This window comes from Bubalus bubalis, chromosome 1 (genome assembly GCF_019923935.1).
Source record: "Bubalus bubalis isolate 160015118507 breed Murrah chromosome 1, NDDB_SH_1, whole genome shotgun sequence".
NCBI classification, from domain to species: Eukaryota; Metazoa; Chordata; class Mammalia; order Artiodactyla; family Bovidae; genus Bubalus; species Bubalus bubalis.
In genome coordinates, this window is record NC_059157.1 from 117,562,832 (window position 1) to 117,578,238 (window position 15,407).

Genomic DNA, 15,407 nt, shown 5'->3' on the forward strand with positions numbered 1-15,407 from the left:
GAGTCTCTGGTAGAATGATCAAATGAGTAAGAGGGAAAAGCAACAGGGTCAGCCTCTTTCTCCCAAATTAAGTCTAATACACAAATCATTTCAGATGGTTCACCACTGAAAAGATTTTCATGATTTTCCCCTCATAATTTATTCCAGACTTAGTGAGATTCCTCTGAAGGAGGTGTTTCTGTGGCAGGATGATAAGTTTCTTTTCTTTTTTTTTCCCCTGGGAAAACAAATATATGTTAGTTTGCGAGAGACATTTAATGTTTCAAAGTTAAGTAGTAAGTTGCATTTTTAGACTGAAAGCTGTGTCAGATGGATTCTGAGAACAGGGTTCTTTTCCTTTTGCTTCCATCCATGATCCTCTTCTCCCAAGTGCATGGCTGTGTACTTCTTTCTGCTATTTTTTGGAAATGTCTCTGGTCTTTCTTTTTTTTAATTGATTGATTAATTTATTTTAATTGGAGGCTAATTACTTTACATTATTGTAGTGGTTTTTGCCATACATGAATCAGCCATGGGTGTACAAGTGTCGGGTGTACAAGTGTCCCCCATCCTGAACTCTCCTCCCAACTCCCTCCGTGTTCCATCCCTCAGGGTTGTCCCAGTGCACCGGCTTTGAGTGCCCTGTTTCACTTGGACTGGTGGTCTTTTTCACATATGGTAATATACATGTGAAAGTGGAGAGTGAAAAAGTTGGCTTAAAGCTCAACATTCAGAAAACGAAGATCATGGCATCTTGCCCCATCACTTCCTGGCAAATAGATGGATAAAGAGTGGAAACAGTGTCAGACTTTATTTTACTGGGCTCCAAAATCACTGCAGATGGTGACTGCAGCCATGAAATTAAAAGCCGCTTACTCCTTGGAAGGAAAGTTATGTCCAGCCTAGATAGCATATTCAGAGGCAGAGACATTACTTTGCCAACAAAGGTCCGTCTAGTCAAGGCTATGGTTTTTCCTGTGGTCATGTATGGATGTGAGAGTTGGACTGTGAAGAAGGCTGAGCGCCGAAGAATTGATGCTTTTGAACTGTGGTGTTGGAGAACACTCTTGAGAGTCCCCTGGACTTCAGGGAGATCCAACCAGTCCATTATGAAGGAGATCAGCCCTGTGATTTCTTTGGAAGAAATGATGCTAAACTCCAGTACTTCGGCCACCTCATGCGAAGTGTTGACTCATTGGAAAAGACTCTGATGCTGGGAGGGATTGGGGGCAGGAGGAGAAGGGGATGACAGAGGATGAGATGGCTGAATGGCATCACTGACTCGATGGACGTGAATCTGAGTGAACTCCGGGAGTTGGTGATGGACAGGGAGGCCTGGCGTGCTGAGATTCATGGGGTCGCAGAGTCGGATACGACTGAGCGACTGAACTGAACTGAACTGAATTCAATATACATGTTTCAATGCTGTTTTCTCAAATCATCCCATCCTTGCCTTCTCCCACCGAGTCCAAAAGTCTGTTCTTTACATCTGTGTCTCTTTTACTGTCTCGCATATAGGGTCATTGTTACTATGTTTCTAAATTTCATATATATGCATTAATATACTGTATTGGTGTTTTTCTTTCTAACTTACTTCACTCTGTATAATAGGCTCCAGTTTCATCCATTTCATTAGAACTGATTCAAATGCGTTCTTTTTAATAGCTGAGTAATACTCCATTGTGTATATGTACCACAGCATTCTTATCCATTCGTCTGCTGATGGTCATCTAGGTTGCTTCCATGTCCTCACTATTGTAAACAGTGCTGCGATGAACATTGGGGTACATGTGTCTCTTTCCAATTCTGGTTTCCTTGGTATGCATGCCCAGCAGTGGGATTGCTGGGTCTTATGGCAGTTCTATTTCCAGTTTTTTAAGGTCTGATCTTTCTTGAAAAATTTAGCTTGTTGCATGTAGTCAGAGATGAATCCATTTTCTTTCTTTTTTCTTTTTGAATTTAAAATAAATTCATTTTGTTTTTAACACTCTCAGAATTCCCTGATGAAAAGAAAGTAACATGCAAAACAGTGCACGCTGCTCTCCTTTAAAGGAATGGATAGGTAATATCCTGTATAAAACAGTCTCTGGAATTATGTGTAAATGTTATCTCTGAATCTCTTCTGTTTTCTGACTATATTCTTATAGCCCTTTTTCAGCTTGTAATGTTTAGGTCTGATAAAGTATAAGGCAGATATAGTGAAAATGAACAAAACAATTCAAAAAGGACCATAAACATGGTTGTACAAAAATTTTCTGCATAGCAATTAAGTAGATAGAAATAAAGACAAGTTCAGGGAAATTAAGCTAGTGAAAAAATATATAAAATGAATAGAAATGAAGTAAAAATTATGTGGGGCTTTATAATTATACAGCAGCTAAAAGCTTGATGACAAAAAGGGAAAATATGACTAAGGAATCATGTCTGTTGCTTGAAGACTCAACATTGTAAAATTGTACATTTTTCCTAAATTAATTTATAAAGTTAAATTTCTACATGCAAGAGCAAATGTGTGAGACTCGCCAAGAAAACTTTGGAAAATAAGAGCAATGATGTCCTGCATCAGATTTTAAAATGTATTATTGGAATAACAAGATTAAAATAGTGTTGTACTGAGGTCAGGTTTGACAGATGAACAGAATTTTAAAAAATTCTGAGACAGACTCAAATGTATATGGGAGTTTAGGGTTTGATTAAGGTGGTATTTCAGATCAGTGGAAAATAGTTACCTGAGAAATAGAGGGAAAACTGGCTCACTACTTGGTGGAAAACAAGCTAGACTAGGTACATTTACTTCTACAGAATAAATTTTAGGTGGATGATGATTTGGATGTTAAAATTGAAGCTGTGAATGTAATAATGTGAAGTATAGGTGAGGTTATATATTAACTTGTACTGCATTTTGGACTCTTTTGTTTACTATGAGGGCCACTCCATTTCTTCTAAGGGATTCCTGCCCACAGTAGTAGATATAATGGTCATCTGAGTTAAATTCACCCATTCCAGTCCATTTTAGTTCGCTGATTCCTAAAATGTTGACGTTCACTCTTGCCATCTCCTCTTTGGCCACTTCCAGTTTGCCTTGATTCATGGACCTAACATTCCAGGTTCCTATGCAATATTGCTCTTTACAGCATTGGACCTTGCTTCCATCACCAGTCACACCCACAACTGGGTGTTGTTTTTGCTTTGGCTCCGTCTCTTCCTTCCTTCTGGAGTTATTTCTGCACTGATTTCCAAGTAGTATGTTGGGCACCTACCGACCTGGGGAGTTCATCTTTCATGTCGTATCTTTTTGCCTTTTCATACTATTTATGGGGTTCTCAAGGCAAGAATACTGAAATGGTTTGCCATTCCCTTCTCCAGTGGACCAAATTTTGTCATTATGAGAAGAATATATATTATTATATTATGAAAAGAATATAAAATAGTAAGATGAAATAATAGACAGAAAAAATATTAAGAGGAAAATGAGCAACAATCCCAGAATCACAGAATCAAATTGGAAGAAATCTTAGCAAATTGCTGAATGTCCAAACTGTTTAATGAAAGTAGAGCAGCTGTGTTTAGAAAAGCACTTTACATAGTATTTTATCTGCAGTAAAACATTGCAGCTTTCCAAGATTTGTAAACAGGATGCAGAAGAATACAAATTTAAGAGCATAATTGAAATGTTCAGGGTTTTAAAGTCAGTGTTCACACCATAAACCATTCTGGATAGTAAACTTGTGACACTGAAGCCCCTTCTACTCCTCAGTGGAATGAGCACCTCTCAAAATGATAATTCAACTCTTGGTCTAGAAGTCAAAACTTAGAGGCCTTGAGCAGAGACTGTGGTTCCATTAGCTAATTTGGTTAGTTAACAAGTAACACCCATGTTTACTGGATGGATGGAAAGATGCAGCATTTAAAACAATTTATATAATCTAGGGTCCAGGACCACCTGTGATTATTATACCTGTATCTCAGTGTACATGTATGTATATGTTAACTTTCCAATTCCCCTTCCAATTACAATTCCAGACTTTAATTATTCCAATTTGCCATAACCTCTCCAGCCTCACAGAGGTATTATTTTAAAAGTCTTTAGAGAAAATGAAATAAAAAAGAATACACAGACAATTCCATATACCTCAAAACCAATTTTTCAATGAAACAATGATAAAGTTCTTTCCACATACAAGGAAGAGTCTATACACCTTTAATGAATGATTACAGTACCTATAATTTCTTTTAAAGTTGAGAAAAATAGGATTTTTTTCACAATACTCTAGAATGTGGACTAATAGAGGATTTGGAAAGTGGCTTAAACTAAAGAGGATTTCCTCACAGACTACATATGGAGTGTGAGCATATGCATGCACGGATATGTCAGTAAGCGGACAGATGTGTAATTAAAGATTGATTAAAAGTTTTTGGCTGGAGCAACCAAAATGATACTGTTGCAACCAACTGAAATGGAGAAGACTATGGGCAGAACAGGTCTGGTAGAAAATATCTGGAGTTCAGTTTGGGATTTGACCCTGAAATATTTATTAGATACATATAAGTGGTGGCATCAGACAGGCAGATAAATATAAAAGTCTGGATTTCAGAAGTCTGAACTAAGGGAACAAGTTTAGAAACCATAAGCATGTCGATAGCATTTACAGCCAGGCACTGGACATTATCCAAAAAAAAGTGAAGATAGAAAAGAGAATTAAGGACTGAGGTCTGGGACACTCTGATACATAAAGTCAGGGAGAACAAGGGGAACTAGAAAAAGAAACTGAGAAGAAGGCAACTAATGAGATAAGAGGAAAACCACAGTGTGGTACAGAAGTTAAAAAAAAAGTTTATAAAAAAGGAAGGAGTGATCAACCATGTCAAAAGCTACTAACAGATCAAATAAGATAAGAGCTGAGAATAAACACTAATTTTATGACAAGTCAAAGTGGCTGGAAAACAATTTTTTTATGTTGAGAAACACCTCTAGCCTGGTATTTTGATGACCTAAGCGTATGTGACTATGTAAGGGATTAATCTATTATTTTAAAATAGAAGTTTGGAAAATCTTCTAAGAAAATAAAGTACCTGGAACTAAAATGAGAAAAAAAATTTCCCAACTAGAAATTTTGAAAATGCATATTAAAAATAAACAAGTATCTAGTTTCCTTGTACTCTTCTCCATTCTCAGTCCCTTCCTTTAAGCTAAAGCTAGTTATTACATGAAAAAGAAACTTTCCTATTCTTTCTCAGAAGTGCAAAGAAAAGTTCTATTGCCACTCATAACATTAAACACAATCTAACAGCTACAAATACAAGGACTGTTAACCTAGCTCTCTAACTTTCCATGAGACAAGTTACAGATCAAGATCTGTATTTTCTTATCTTTCTATAAAGTTGGGATATCTTGCATTCCAACTCTATGGTTCTTTTTGTATAGCTACAGTTACTGTTACTCTTTGCTAATAAATTCTCAAAATTAAAAGCAACACATATACACAAGGTAAGCTTAATTTCATTAACTGCTTAGGGATGGGTTATAATTCTGTCCCACAAATTTGCTAATCATATCTTTCAGCACTAAACAAAACTCTGAAGTCTGGGTTATCTTTGTTTAAACAATCTAGCAACAGTAGTTTTAAGTGCAGTCATATTAACTATTGCTAAAGAGCCAAGAGTCTTTATATTTCTTTTTTTTTTTTTTTAAACATTTTATTAACTTTGTATTTTATGTTAAAGTGAAAGTGAAGTCTCTCAGTCCTGTCCGACTCTTTGCGACCCCATGGACGGTAACCTACCGGGTTCCACGGTCCATGGGATTTTCCTGGCAAGAATACTGGAGTGGGCTGCCGTTTCCCTCTCCGAGTCTTTATATTTCAAGTTTTATTTTCTATCAGCAAGATCTCATCCTCCTGTTTAAAAATCCTTATACTAAAAAGGAGATAATGCAATTGACTATACAGTTGTTGTAATATATGCATTTAAGCTGAACACTAGGCTTCCCTGATGGCCTTCAGGGGCAAAGAATCCACCTGCCAATGCAGGAGATGTGAGTTCAATCCCTGGTTTGGGATATTCCCTAGAGAAGGAAATGGCAACCCACTCTGTACTCTTGCCGGAAGAATCCCTCGGACAGGGGAGCCTGATGGGCTACAGTCCATGGAGCTGCAAAGAGTCAGACACGTTTAGCGACTAAACAACAACAACAAGCTGAGCATTTATTCCTATTCTGTAGTTCATCACTAGTTCTAATCCACTGATTTATAATAGCTACAAATACAATGGATGTTCATTAAACACTCAGTTGATCTATTACATCTCAGTTGCACTTTCCTGGTGATACCTAATATTACCAACAGGAAACTAGTCATTCTAAGGGGGCTTCCCAGGTGGCGCTAGAGGTAAAAAACCCGCCTGCCAATGCAGGAGATGCAAGAGATGTGAGTTCAATTCTTGAGTTGGGAGGATCCCCTGGAGAAGGTCATGGCAACCCACTCCAGTATTCTTGCCTGGAAAATGTCATGGACAGAGGAGCCCGTTGGGCTGCATACAGTCCATGGAGTTGCAAAGAGTCAGCAAAACTGAAGCAATTTAACACGCATACAACTGGTTGCTCAGAATATGAAATCTGAAATTCTGAGTAATAGTACTGAAAAGAGATTTTAGCCCTTTTGATCTGCAAGAAGTCTTTGTAAAATCAGTTTCAGGTATAATAACAATTGAAGTTATAACAACTGCCTTAGAAATTAGCAGTGATTTTTTTTTTTAAGCTTTGCACTTTAAAATATAAGTAAGATTTTTTTATTCATTCAACAAATATTTCTATATCATTTACTGGATGCCAAGCTCTATACAGGGAACTTAGAATACAGTAATAAAATAAATCTCTGTTCTCATAGAATCTAAGTGGGATTACAACAAATAATAAAGTCTAAGTAGGACTGACTGTAAACAAATATGTACACATATTATGTCCGGTAGTATAAGCACTTTTTTAAAAAGCAGGATAAGAGGATACAGAGTAACGGAAAGAGATTCAATTTTAAATATATAAGAAAAATATTCATGGCTGAAATATACTAAGGAATGGAAAGAAATTGCTTCAACAATATAGTGAAGAAAATAGTTGAATAAATGTTGAAAATAGTTGAATAAATAATTTTTATTATATTGCATAGAGGGGAGTTCTGCATAAATTTAAATCTTAAAGCGTTCAAGTTTTATTCTTTATGGAACTAGTTTTAGTTGGAAGTATCTACTGATTTAAAATTGTATTGGTTCTGCCTTATTTTATTTGGTGTGCTACATCACAACCAAGATTTCTTATCTTAGGACACTAATCAGTCAATCAGAAAATTATAGTCCACAAACAAAAATGTCCGATGTTTGTTTATTTTTTTATTTTTTCCGATGTTTATTTAAATATAAATATTGCTTAAGAGAATAAAAAGACAAACCAGAGTCTAGGAGAAAATATTTTCAAAATATATATCTGATAAAATGACTGCTATTCAAAATATACAAAGAACTCTTAAAACTCAACAATGATCAAACAAACAACCCAGCTGAAAAATAGGCCTGAGTCCCTTTGCTGTCCACCTGAAACTATCACAACACTGTTATTAGCTATACTCTAGTATAAAATAAAAAGTTAAAAAAAATAGGCCTAAGATCTGGTGAAAGTGTTAGTCGCTCAGTCATGTCCAACTCTTTGTTACCCTATGAACTGTAGCTCGCTAGGCTCCTCTGTCCGTGGAATTCTCCAGGCAAGAATACTAGAGTGGGTTGCCGTTCCCTTCTCCAGGGAATTTTTCTGATCCAGGGATGGAACCTGTGTCTCTTATGTCTCCCGCATTGGCAGGCAGGTTCTTTACCACTAGCGGCACCTGAGAAGCCCCAGGTGATCTGGACACCTCACTAAGTAAGATACACAGATGGCATATAAACATATGAAAAGATGCTCCAGGATGCTCCACATCATATGCGAAGAAGAAATACAAATTAAATAAAACAGTGAGGGGATAGGGGATTAAGAGATGTAAACTACTATGTATACCATAAATAAGCTACAAGAATATACTGCACAACACAGCAAGCATAGCCAATGTTTTATAATAACTTTAAATAGAGTATAACCTTCAAAAATCATGAATCATTATGTTGTACACTTGAAACATATATCATAAATCATTATGATATGATATGATTAACTAATTTTAAAAAACAATGAGATATCACTACACAATTAGAATGGCCAAACTCCAGACAACACCAAATGCTGGTGAAAAGGTAGAGCAACAGGAGGTCTCATTCATTGCTTTTGAGAGTGCAAATGGCAGAGTCACTTTGGAAGACAGTTTGGGGGTTTCTCATAAAACTAAACATGTTCTTAAAATACATACTATACAATCCAGGAATTGTGCTCTTTCGTAATTATCCAAATGAGTGGAAAGTTTATGCCCACACAAAAACCTGTACACAGATGTATATAGCAGCTTTATTCACAATTGCCAAAAAACTTGGAAGCAACTGAGATGTCCTTCAGTAGGTTAATTGATAAATAAACTGTAGTACATCTACACACAGTGGAATATTATCCAGTGCTTAAAACAAAAGAGCTATAAAGCCGTGAAAAGACATGGAAGAAACTTAAATGGATATTACTAAGTCAAAGAAGCCTATCTGAAAAGTCTGTATGCTGTATGATTTCAGCTACATGACATTCTGGTAAAGGCAAAACTATGAAGACATTAAACAGACCTGTGGTTGACAGGGCTCCAGATGAAGGGAGAGAGGAATCAGCAGAGCACGGAGGGTACTTTGGGCAGTAAAACTGTGTCACCACAACAGTAAGTGCAAGTCGTTACTCACTTGTCAAAACCCAAAGGATGCACAACACTGAGGGCAGAGCCGGCCCCGTCCTTAGGCACATCCTCCCGTCCACCTGCTCGCCGGAGACATGGAATCCTGAAGGAGATCTGAACTCTTCAGAAGACCACACACCTGCTGTTAAGGAAGAACCCCTTCTGCCGCCTGGCAAGAGAAATATGTGTTCAATTCACTCATGGTGTGGACTTCAATTGGCAAGCCCAGGCCCTGTTGGCCCTACAAGAGGCGGCAGAAGCATTTCTAGTTCATCTCTTCGAGGATGCCTATCTCCTCTCCTTACACGCCGGCCACGTCACGCTCTTCCCGAAGGATGTGCAGCTGGCCCAGAGGATCCGAGGCATTCAGAAAGGGCTTGGCTGAGCTCTGGCCACCCGCCCAAGTCTCTGGTTGATACCAGAGCTTCTGCCTGTAGCCAGGACCAGATCCACGGAGTACAAGGTGTTGCCTGGACTTGCTCTCTCGAAGCAGAGCGTGCGAGTTGCTTTCGTCGTTAGTTGTTTTTTAGAAGAAGACTGCATGGCTTTCCTCTGTAACAGAGGCAATATATGAGAGAATCAACACATTCCAGAAATCCTGAGAATAATTTTCAGATGAAGAGACTCTAAGGTTGACTTCACTTTGCAAATTATTCATGTGACTGATGATTTGGAAGACATCAGATTTTCTAGGTTATGGGCAAAAAGGATATTTACTGATTATTTTAAATCTTCTTGTACCATTTAAATTTTTTTACCATATATATATATTTACTTTTATTTAAAACATGATGGAAAAAAATAAGAGAAAACCAGTCAGTTGCATGGAAGAGCCTGGTACATCCAGCGTACAAATCTCTGTCTTCAGATTGACTTCATCATTAATGGTGGAAGCAAGTTCATATGTGGACTGTACCTGTCAACAGATTATATAGCTTTTCAAAAACTCAATTGGGATGAAAATAGAAAATTGTTAAGGTTTGATGTTCTGGCTCCTTCTGGTAAATTCCTGCCAAAATCATTCAGAAACTCCAACTTGTAGAATTTATTTTATTCTTTATTTGCAAATCATAGACAATGTATCATAATTTATACTTCAGAATTTTTCATTCCAGGATTTTAAAGAGCCTTTTCAATGTTTTTACAGGTATTTTTATAACTTCTTTGTGGAAAGAGAATAAAAATAATTCTTAATGAAAAAAATTTGAAGCAAAGTTACTGTTATACATAGATTATACTATGTTCTTTGTGTGTTAGCATTAAATTCTTCATTTGGACACTTTGCCAACAACCACAATTTAAACAAGAGAATTGAGGGATGTATCTTTGCCTCCAGTGGAGTAGAGCATGAGCCAATAAAATCCTTGCCCTTCTCTTGTAACTGAAAGCAGTTTAAGAGACTTCCAGGGAAATAGGAAGTGCCATCCGAAGACGAAGACATTTAGATACTGTGTGTGATGAAAATGATTAGTGAGGGTGGATACTAATAACAATGCGTCAGCCAGCTGAATTCAAACTAAAGGGAAGGACCAAGTTCTGTTGTTTGATAAATTTTAACCCTTTGTAAAAACCTTTTCCTGTTCGACATCAACTCATTTTTATGTAAACATTGGAATAAAGCTTATCTATGAATAAAAAAAAAAATAAAAAAAATAAAAACTAAGATATGCATATATCCAAAATAACCAGCAAATGAAGCAGTAAATCTTAAAAGTCTCAAGTCACAGAAAGTGAAGTTTTAGAGTGGAAAAAAAAAATTAAAAAGTGAAGAGAAACCACAGATTGGGAGGAGAGATTTTCACTGACAATAGTTTAGTACATCTGTTCAAAAATTCCACAAATCAGAAAGAAAAGGACAAATTAACAGAGGATGGGAGTAAATATAAATAGGTCACTTGTAGAAGAGAAATCATGAGTGGATAGTTGACATGAAAAGATGCTCAACTTCACAGGCAATTAAGAAACAAATTTAAAGTCACAAGAAACCATTTCACACTCATCAGAATGACGACGATTTTAAAGTCTGATAGTACCTACCACAGGAGAGAAAACATACAGTCTCATACATAGCTAGTGGGAGTGTACACAGATACAGCCCCTTCATAAAGCAGTCTGTCAGCATCTGGTTAAATTAAAGATGCGTATGCCCTTCTGTCTGATAGTTCCACTCCCTAGCTCTCACATACGTGCAGAGACGAGCACACACGCTTCAGGTAACACTGACTGCGACGGCAGTGGCCCTGAGAAGAACAGGAGACAAATGTCTATCCACAGAGGAAGACACAAGCACAAGAAAGTGCTTCCTCACAGTGCATTTTAAGACCACCATGAAAACTGTAAAAATAAATGAAAGAACCAATTAGGTTGAATCTCACCAATTATAACAGAGGAAGTAAATACATGACCAACAAAACACTTTCAGACAGCCTGTTATTTGGCAAGCAGCTGTCTGAGCATAAACGTAGTCATGAAATACAAAAGGAAATTACCCCAACTTATAAAGCCGATTTACTCTCAAGGAAATAAATATCAAAATCTCAAATATTTATCTCCAGCTTGTTAACTCTCTCAGAGCTTTAGACTGCTATTGAACATATCTGTCTGAATGAACTATGAAAGGGAAAGTGTTAGTCGCTCATCATGTCAGACTCTTTGCAACCCCCTGCCAGGCTCCTTTGTCCGTGGAATTCTCCAGGCAAAAATACTGGAGTGGGTAGCCATTTCCTTCTTCTTGGGATCTTCCAGACCCAGGGATCTTCAGACCCAGGCCTCCTGATTGCAGGCAGATTCTTTATTATCTGAGCCATGAAGGAAGCCCTGGTAAACCATTGCTGTGCTGTGCTCTCTGCAGCCCCATGGACTCTAGCTCACCAAGCTCCTCTGTCTGTGGGATTTCCCAGGCAAGAATATTGGAGTGGGTTGTCATTTTCTTCTCCAGGGGATCTTCCCAACTCAAGGATTGAACCCATGTCTTCTGCATCTCCTGCACTGCAGGAGGAGTCTTTACCACTAAGCCACCGGGGCAGCCCGCCCTGCTTAACTAAAAAACTGGGCATTTATCTTCTCCACCAAATCTTCTAGTCTCTGTCTCAGTGATTTGTAACAAACAGTATTTGCACAGTTGATCAAGACATAGCTCTGGACATCATCTTGGCCTCCCTCGCCCCTCCTTCACATGCAAGCAAACACGGCCTGTCACTCTACCTCCTAAGTACTGTGGTGCTGTCCATTTCCATCTCGACTAACTGCCCAGAGCAAACCAGCATTTCCTCTTATCTGAACTGCAGCAACTTTCTAAAGGACTCTCCTGCTCCAGTGAAGTCAATCATATCAACACACTGCAATCAAAATGTTCTTTAACAAGCAAAAACATGATCAACCTCCTACTTAACATTTTCAATGGCTCTCTCCAATCCTCAGGTTAAAATCCTTACTATGACTCTAAAGGCCCAGGATCTGGCCCTTATTTATGCTTCCATCCTCATCATTCTACTAGCTCACTTACTTTTGGGTCATTCCACATATTCTGGCTCTCTGCCAGAAGCCCTTTTCAAATTCCTCTTCACCTTGGTAATTCCCAGTTTGTCCTTCATCTGTCAGCTTAAACATTCCCTATTTTAGGAAGCCGTACTTGCCCATGCAAGACAGAGATCTTTCTAATCTGTCCCCAGGATTTAATTTTATTGTCTCACTTAACACACTGTAATTTAAGTGTCCATTTGCTGCATAAGGCAGAGACCGAGTTTTTCACCACCAAAGCTCCAAAGCCTGGTTTAAAGGACTAACAGTTTGAACTTTATTTAAAAAGCAAGAAACTGCAAATTCTTGCCATTTGCAATTAACTTACTCTTGAGTGGTTGCTCAGTGATCCTGAAACCCACCTTGAAGATTATTGTTTTTAATAACTTCTCAACAATCAAAGAAACAAATAAGATGTCCAGATAAGAACATTCATTCTATAAAAGTGTTTTGCAGGGAATATTCCCAAATAAATAACGAAATAAACAAATACACATGGCTATTCAAAATATTGAGAAGTTATATAACATGGAGATACTTTGAATAGGCTATTAAGTGAAAAAAGCGAAGTTAATTTCTAAATGCTTTTTTTCTTACACAGTGATACACAGCCTCCTACAAAGCCTGATGAATTTACACTTCCACCAACTGTGTATGAAAGTGAAAGTGAAGTTGCTCAGTCGGGGCCAACTCTTTGCGACCCGTGGACCGTAGCCCACCAAGCTCCTCCGTCCATGGGGTTCTCCAGGCAAGAGTACTGGAGTCGGTTCCCATTTCCTTCTCCAGGGGATCTTCCCGACCCAGGGATCGAACTCAGGTCTCCCACATTGCAGGCAGACGCTTAAACCTCTGCTCCACCAGGGAAGCCCTAAATGTGTATGAATATACCGAAATCTTTGTCAATTGAAATAAATATCTTAAATAATAGCATCTTAATGTGGATTTATTCCCATTCACTAGCCATCTGCATTGTCTTTTTTTAATTACTTATTTATATTAGCCTGTTTTCCCTTTTTAATCCTTTTTAATTGAAGTATAGTTAATTTACAATGTTGTATTAGTTTCAGATGTACAGTAAAATGATTCCATTATACATGCATACATATATATGTATTCTTTTTCAGATTCTTTCATTACAAGATATTGAATATAGTTCCCTGTGCTATACAGCAGGACCTTGTTGTTTATCTGTTTTATACATAGTAGTGTATATATGTTAATCCCAAACTCCTAATTTAACTCCCTCTCCCACTACTATCCCCTTGGGTAACCATAAGTCTGTTTTCTGTATCTCTATGTCTGTATCTGTTTTGTAAGTCAGTCCATTTGTTTCAAATTTTTAGATTCCACATATAAGTAATATCATATGGTATTTGTCTTTGTCTGACTTACTTCTCTTTATATGATAATCTTTAGGTCCATCCATGTTGCTGCAATGGCATTATTACATCCTTTTTTTGGCTGAGTAGGTATTGGCCTATTTTCTACTGAGTCAGGTTTGCAATTTAAAAAAAGGTAACAGCTTTATTCAGAGAAGGCAATGGCACCCCACTCCAGTACTCTTGCCTGGAAAATCCCATGGATGGAGGAGCCTGGTAGGCTGCAGTCCATGGGGTCGCAAAGAGTCGGACAAAACTGAGCGACTTCACTTTCACTTCTCACTTTCATGCATTGGAGAAGGAAATGGCAACCCACTCCAGTGTTCTTGCCTGGAGAATCCCAGGGACGGGGAAGCCTGGTGGGCTGCCGTCTATGGGGTCGCACAGAGTCAGATGCAACTGAAGTGACTTAGCAGCAGCAGCAGCACATGCAAGCAAAGTAATGCTCAAAATTTTCAAAGCCAGGCTTCAACAACATGTGAACCATGAACTTCCAGATGTTCAAGCTGGTTTTAGAAAAGGTAGAGATCAAATTGCCAACATCCGTTCAATCATCAGAAAAGCAAGCGAGTTCCAGAAAAACATCTATTTCTGCTTTATTGACTATGCCAAAGCCTTAGACTGGTTGGATTACCACAAACTGTGGAAAATTCTTCAAGAGATGGGAATATCAGACCACCTGACCTGCCTCCTGAGAAATCTGTATGCAGGTCAAGAAGCAACAGTTAGAACTGGACATGGAACAACAGACTGGTTCCAAATAGGAAAAGGAGTACGTCAAGGCTGTATATTGTCACCCTGCTTCTTTAACTTATATGCAGAGTACATCATGAGAAACGCTGGGCTGGAGGAAGCACAAGCTGGAATCAAGATTGCCAGAAGAAATATCAATAACCTCAGATATGCAGATGACACCACCCTTATGGCAGAAAGTGAAGAGGAACTAAAGAGCCTCTTGATGAAAGTAAAAGAGGAGAGTGAAAAAGTTGGCTTAAAGCTCAACATTCAGAAAACTAAGATCATGGCATCTGGTCCCATCACTTCATGGCAAATAGATGGGGAAACAGTGGAAACAGTGACAGACTTTATTTTTCTGGGCTCCAAAATCACTGCAGGTGGTGCCTGCAGCCATGAAATTAAAAGACGCTTACTCCTTGGAAGGCAAGTTATGACCAACCTAGACAACATATTAAAAAGCAGAGACATCACTTCGCCAACAAAGGTCCATCTAGTCAAGGCTATGGTTTTTCCAGTGGTCATGTATGGATGTGAGAGTTGGACTAAAAAGAAAACTGAGCATGGAAGAATTGATGCTTTTGAAGTGTGGTGTTGGAGAAGACTCTTGAGAGTCCCTTGGACTGCAAGGAGATCCATCCAGTCCATTCTAAAGGAGATCAGTCCTGGGTGTTCATTGGAAGGACTGATGTTGAAGCTGAAACTCCAATACTTTGGCCACCTCATGCGAAGAGTAGACTCATTGGAAAAGACCCTGATGCTGGGAGGGATTGGAGGCAGGAGGAGAAGGGGACAACAGAGGATGAGATGGCTGGATGGCATCACCAACTCGATGGACATGAGTTTGAGTGAACTCCGGGAGTTGGTGATGGACAGGGAGGCCTGGTGTGCTGCGATTCATGGGGTTGCAAAGAGTCAGACACGACTGAGCGACTGAAATGAGCTA

General features: G+C 38.4%; 1 protein-coding gene across 1 annotated transcript in view; it reads left to right on the forward strand.

The window, feature by feature from the left end:
- The window catches only part of ACAP2 (ArfGAP with coiled-coil, ankyrin repeat and PH domains 2), a 176,308-nt gene that overhangs the window by 31,831 nt on the left and 129,070 nt on the right, over window positions 1–15,407 (forward strand). The gene's annotated exons all lie outside the window — the stretch shown is intronic.